Below are 6,324 nucleotides of genomic sequence, written 5' to 3'. Positions count from 1 at the left end.
TATATGTATGTATGTGATAATTATGTGTGCACTTTTACGGAGCTGCTCTCCAAATCTCATTGTACTGTGTACAATGACAATAAAGGCTTTCAATTCAATTCAATTCAATTTACGCCAAAGTTGTGCAGCATCTTGGTTAAACCTTTTTCAGGGGTCATAAAAACGGGTTATTATCTTTATTTTAATAAACTGATGTGTTTTTTACTGCCTGAAATTTTCTTTAAATGATGATTTTATAACTTTATTTTTGTGAAACACGTTGTAATGAAAGAAAAATAATCTGTATTGTTTGTATTACTACTACTGAAGGTTTTGATTCAGTACTGATCTTTTATCTTTGTAACCTGTGCACTATGTGACCTCCGCCCAGGGACTATAGATGAAAGCCTTTAGCTATATCTGGTACATTACATGTATGATGAACTATTCCCACTAAATAAACATAAAATAAATACTCTGCCTCTGATTGGCTGGTTGATTGTCAGGGTCAGAGAAGGGGGGCAGAGAAGCGGGGCTTCACATGATGTGAAGTTTGCAAACGTTATTAATTTATTCACAATATAAAATCACATTACTGGATCGTGGGTTCATACAGTGGCCCAGAGGTGTTGAAGTGAGTGCACACGCACATGTATGTGCTCATGAATGCACCACAGAGCTTAAGACACCTACTGAGCATGTTTCAACACCACAGAGACCATAAACGCAGCATATCCTCTGGTGGTACTTTACCCTCCTCGAGAGACAACAACTCCCACAATCCCACATTATAGTTCTGTGCTCTGGATCAAGACTTTATATATAATATCTACAATATGTAGTTCTATCTGGACATTAACTGCAGCAGCAGGTTAAATTAAAGACCCGTCCAGTCCTTATGGCCCCCAGAACCAACAGGGTCCCCCCTGGTCCAGGCCTGGGTCCAGGTCTGGGTCCAGGTCTGGTTAAAGTCACTTTCTATCAAACTACTTCCTGTTTCTTTCTTTCTTTCTTTTTTTATCCCAATCAGTCACTTTTTATTCAACAGGGACGTAATTACAATGTGTGTGTGTGTGTGTGTGAGACCTGTGTTAAAAGCACAGTTAATGGTTATTGTGTCAGCTCTTTTGTGGGGTGTGTGTGTTTACCAGCTGACCGATGACTCGCAGCTACAGGAATGTGCACACACACACACACACACTCTTTACTATTTAAACTGAATGAATTGAACGTCTCTGATCATCATTTTCATAATCAAATGTCAGTTGAAGCTTTTTATAGATTAGATATAGATTATCATTATCATTATCATTACAGATAACAATATTCATTTATTTAATATTTATTACAAGCTTTAGTAAACTACAGTGTGCATATAATATTGGACAAATGATTATCAAAACTAATCAATAACACAGTCACTCATTAATTACAGGTTACAGCATTAGTTATTTGTTGTTTTTAAATATGTGTTTAGGCTTTTTTGCCTTTATTGTTCCAGGGACGGTAGAGAGAGGATGACATGCAGGAAATGGCGCCACAGTCACATCATGTGAAGCCCCGCCCCTTCTCTGACCCGGACAATCAACCAGCCGATCAGAGGCAGAGTAGGGCAGTGGGAAAAATCAAACACGTTTAATACACATCAGCATTTAACGTACCATAACTTTATTTTATGTTTATTTAGTGGGGACAGTGCTTGAAACAAGTATTCTACGAGATATCGCTAAAAGCTAATTTCCATCTATAGTCTCTGGGCGGAGGTCACATAGTGCAAAGGTTACAAAGATAAAAGATCAGTTGTGAACTAAAATCTTACACTTAAAACACTTAAAAAAACAGACCGAATGAAAAACTAAGAAACAATCTCAACACAGAGACCAACAATTCATCAGTGCAAGAAGAAGAATTACCAAACAAACACACTACAGACCTGATTGTCCTTCATGTTTTCACACTACATGTAAAATCTTTACTGCACTCTCTGAAACACAACAGTCCCCTCCGGAGGAAGCTCCAACCTTGAGCCTCTACACGTCATTACAAACCGATAAATCAGTGACTCCTTTCATAAAACTAAAGAACATTTAGGAACAAAAGCTCTTAATTACAGTGCTGACAGCAGCTGGACAGAAAACCAACATGGCCGCCTGTATGTCTCTGAGCTTATCATGTCCAGTCATCACATCACTCACTTTCCTAAACTCTCTGATCCCGCTGCTCCATGAGGGACCGAACACACACATTGTCCAACAGACACCGTTTCCTGTCAGGTTTCTTTCTACGAGTGTTTCAGACTGATGGAGGTGAACAAGCTGAGAGTGGTAAACACGTATATTGATCTGTAATACAGTCTCCTTTACCTGAATTTGAAGTTTTATAATCTATCGTTCAGCTGGAAGAACATTAGGGACAGCAACCCGGTATCACGCCAAAGCGTCTAATACAGACGCCAACAAAACTGAATAAATGACACAAGATTGTACGTTAAATTAAAGCTAAAAACTGTATTTTACTATTATTTATTTATAGAAAATTATTGTATTTTTAGGAGGCTGTTATTTTACTGTATTTTTGGGTGCTCCAGTTGCTGGATTAGCTACAGATTTTGTACAGTTTTGTATGTGTGTAAAGTTCAGAACATGAAGATCAATTTGTTGTTGAGTTTCAGTTGTGAAATTGTGGAGATAAATGTGTCCAGAGAAAGTTTTGAGTCAGCAGCTGCAGATATTTTAACTTCTTTAGGTCAGTGGGTCAAATAAAGAGAAGTCAGAACTCTGAGTGTTTTTTATTTCGCTGCTGTTGCTGGTTTCATGTTCAGCTGCACAGACTCAGAAACGAAACACAAAACAACAAGAAATCAACGATTATATTTCACCACACAGGTTGAGTTTGATTTCTTTATTTTAAGAACTTAAATTATCTATTTAAACCAAAATCAATAACAGTTAGACATATAAATATTATTTAAACCTCTGTATTGTGACTTTAAATCATTGTTTGTGTCCTTTAAAGATATCTGATACTTTCTGGTGTATTATGTTATATTTGCATTTGCAGATTTACTCTTTTTGACTGATGCAACGTTTTGGGATAATATTGTAAAATATCAGCCCTGCATAGCGACTGCAGGTGTTCCTTTCAGGTTGTAAAACAGCATGTAGCCTGAGAGGCTAAACTCAGGGCAAGCAACTCTGCAAAGCACTCCCTCACTTTCTGTTCAGGTTCCTCTCCGTCTCTGAAGGACAAAATACTTCCTGTATTGACCCTGAGCATTGGCACTGGATGTAAATTGAGGGATGCAGCGTCGTCCAATATGGCGTCTCAGGATAACGGTTGTCTGTCCTGAGGTCTGTTTTCAGTGTGTCGTTTCAGTGATTTGAGGCATTGGAGTTTTATTTGTGTAGAGTGATATTTTGCTCTCTCTCTCTCAGAGTTAACTTCACTGAATAAGAAGTGAAAATGAGAACTTTTTGTCAAGGAATGAAAGGAGTTCCTGGGACAGATGGAGCCTTAAAGGCCTGAATATAAATGATTTATGATGTGAAAATTGTTATAAAGACAAAATATGATCACATCTGAAAACTGAATTCTGGAGCCAAAACCAGCAGTTTGACCTGTGGGAACTCACTCTCTGTCAGCACCTCAATCTGTGCTGCCCTAAACTCTGTTTCCATCACAGTGCATTGACTTACATTCATTCCCTGGAGATATATCCTCATATCAGCCCTAAAAGTTAACGTTCTGGGGATCTGCTGTTTGTGTGAGTGTAGATTTATTCTCCACAAATGTCTTATGAACTCCTGCAGGGACACTGTACATTTATAATAATAAATCTGAAATTTGATAATATTTCAGGAAGCAGGAAGTATGCTTGGGGCTATGCTAATGTGTCAGTAGATGGAACAGAAATATTTCTAGTTTCTTTATTTTGAATTCAAATAAATTGGATTTGTCACTGCAAAATATAACGTTTATGTTAATGTTACATTAATTATTGTTTCTTTTCTTTTTAATATGTAGTTGTTTATTTTTCTCCTGATTTGGTGTTCATATTTAACTTTAGTTCATATTATTTGTTTGTTTGTGTATCATTTTATATATTTCTACCAACAATAGCTCCACAATAATACAAAGTTACAGAGAAGAGGACAGGATCGAGATCTGTACTGTCTATTTGATTAATATAATAATAACATAATTAAATTATTGATATTAACTTTAGTCCAATATTTTGACACTAATTGTCTTTCATAGACAGTTAATAAAAAGTCAATTTGACAATAATACCCAAGTTACAGAGGACAGTGCTGTAGATACAGGGCAGAGGTGAATGCTGTATATACGAGGCATAGGTCAGTGTGCCTTATTGAAGTCCAATAATTTGTCATTATATGAAATTGTTAGCGTCAGTCTTTAGTTTGCTTATTATTATTTTCATTCTCCTGTACGTGTTCTTGACCGTTACCTCTTTCAGACCGATATCTAAGTAGCGGTGTTAGCAGCAGATGCAGCAGTCACATAATACTTTATAGATATTATAGTTGTTATAAGTTACCGACAGATCCGATCAGCGTGTCAGAAGATTTAAATAATCAATAAAGACGTTGCAGTCGGGCCGTAGCCAGGATTTTAGAAATGGTGAGGTAAAGAGTTAACAAGTTCAAGCTCCACTAGGGGCAGGGTCCAGGGGAGTGTGAGACTATGAATCTGTGCATTTTAATGCACTTTAAGAATAAGAATAATCACAATTAGAAAACATTATCAGTGCAAACACACAGAGATTCTACCCAGAGTGTAAGTATGGATGCAGCTACACCCGCCAACAATAAGTGTTCAATACAAGGGAATAAAAAGGGGCTGGAACATTCACCTCCAAAATTAAAATTTTACTAATTTCTTTGCAAAAAATTACACAATATAATTGATCAGTTAATTATAGTGATCAATAACTGGACACACAACAATCTGCCTGCGGCTCATTTCCTGTCTGCACAGACTCTGAAAGGAAGTCGCAGTAAAAGGAGTTCTTGTCAGTCTAAAGTCCGCACATTGACCCTGAAGAGGCCGACTTCTCTTTAACATGTGAGTCCATTAGTATGTATGACAGTAGTATGAATGATACCAGCAGGAAGGAAGCTGCTGCAGTGCAGTTATTATAATGTATTAGTATTATGTATATAGATTACATTAACACAGTCTTCATTCACCAGCAACCCATAATATCGTATACAATTATAATTATTCTTTTGTGGTGAAACAAGGACATTTTAGATCATCTTTACTTCTGAAGTATGTATTTGTTGTCCTTACAGTACATTCACTGTACAGTGTATGTAGATGCTAAAAGCTAACGTAGCAGATCTTGTTAGCTGTCATTTATCTGCATTATTAGCAGGAATGTTTTAGGTATAAAGTTCTTGTGTCGCGTTCAACACATTCAATTAAAATCTTAATGTTTAATGTTGTCGTCCTGCTTTTATTCATTACTGATGGTTATAATTAACAGGAAGCATCAACAGTCACCTAGTTCCTCCTTAAATCACTTTCTGAACAATATGATGTCATTTAAATCTATTGTTATTAATTAGCACATTTCCTTCTTTCCCACAGTGTGATTCTGTCCCATCTGATTTATTTCTATTATCTGATTTATTAAAGTAAAGTAAATCTGTTATTCTTCAGTCTCTACAGATACAATGTTCCCACACTGAGACTGAACAGCTCTTACCTTTCTGTCCTCCACAGTGAGTTTCAGTCTTTGTTTCTGCTGAGGTTCCTCCAGATGGTTGTACTGTTCTCGGGTCTCCTTCTTCCTCTGCCGCTGTTTTAGAGGTTCTGCTGGGTTCTACGGTTCCTCTGTCCACCGGGTTCTCCTGTCTATTCTCAATCCGTCTCCACTCGCTCCTCGTTGAGCTCTGGGAGTTCTGCTCCTTGTTTCCTGTTTGTTTTATTTTCTAACTGCAGCAGGAAATGGTCATCTTTTCCTCTCACCCCCCCCCTCCCAGCACACACACACACACACACACACACACACACACTGACCCCCAGCACACACACACACACACACACACACACACACCCTGGACTTAATGACGGCACCCCCTGGTGGAGCCTGTTATCATAACATCCACCCGTCTAGTTAGCTAGCGGAGCTCACTGATTACTGTGCAAACACACAACTTTATCAGTGATTTGGGTGAATATTATATATATTTTATGGAGAGAATATTTTGGTTTTCCCTCTGACGTCCTCAAGCTAACTGCTAATGTAGCTGCCGTTAGCGTTAGCAACTGAACGGGGCTCAGCAGCCTCCCAGTGAACACAACCTCAGAGACAGACAG

The sequence above is a fragment of the Morone saxatilis genome, unplaced genomic scaffold (assembly GCF_004916995.1).
Source record: "Morone saxatilis isolate NCDOM2014 unplaced genomic scaffold, NCSU_SB_2.0 Contig20, whole genome shotgun sequence".
Classification (NCBI taxonomy): Eukaryota; Metazoa; Chordata; class Actinopteri; family Moronidae; genus Morone; species Morone saxatilis.
The sequence above is the reverse complement of the archived record's forward strand: the minus strand, read 5'-3'. Positions refer to the sequence as shown.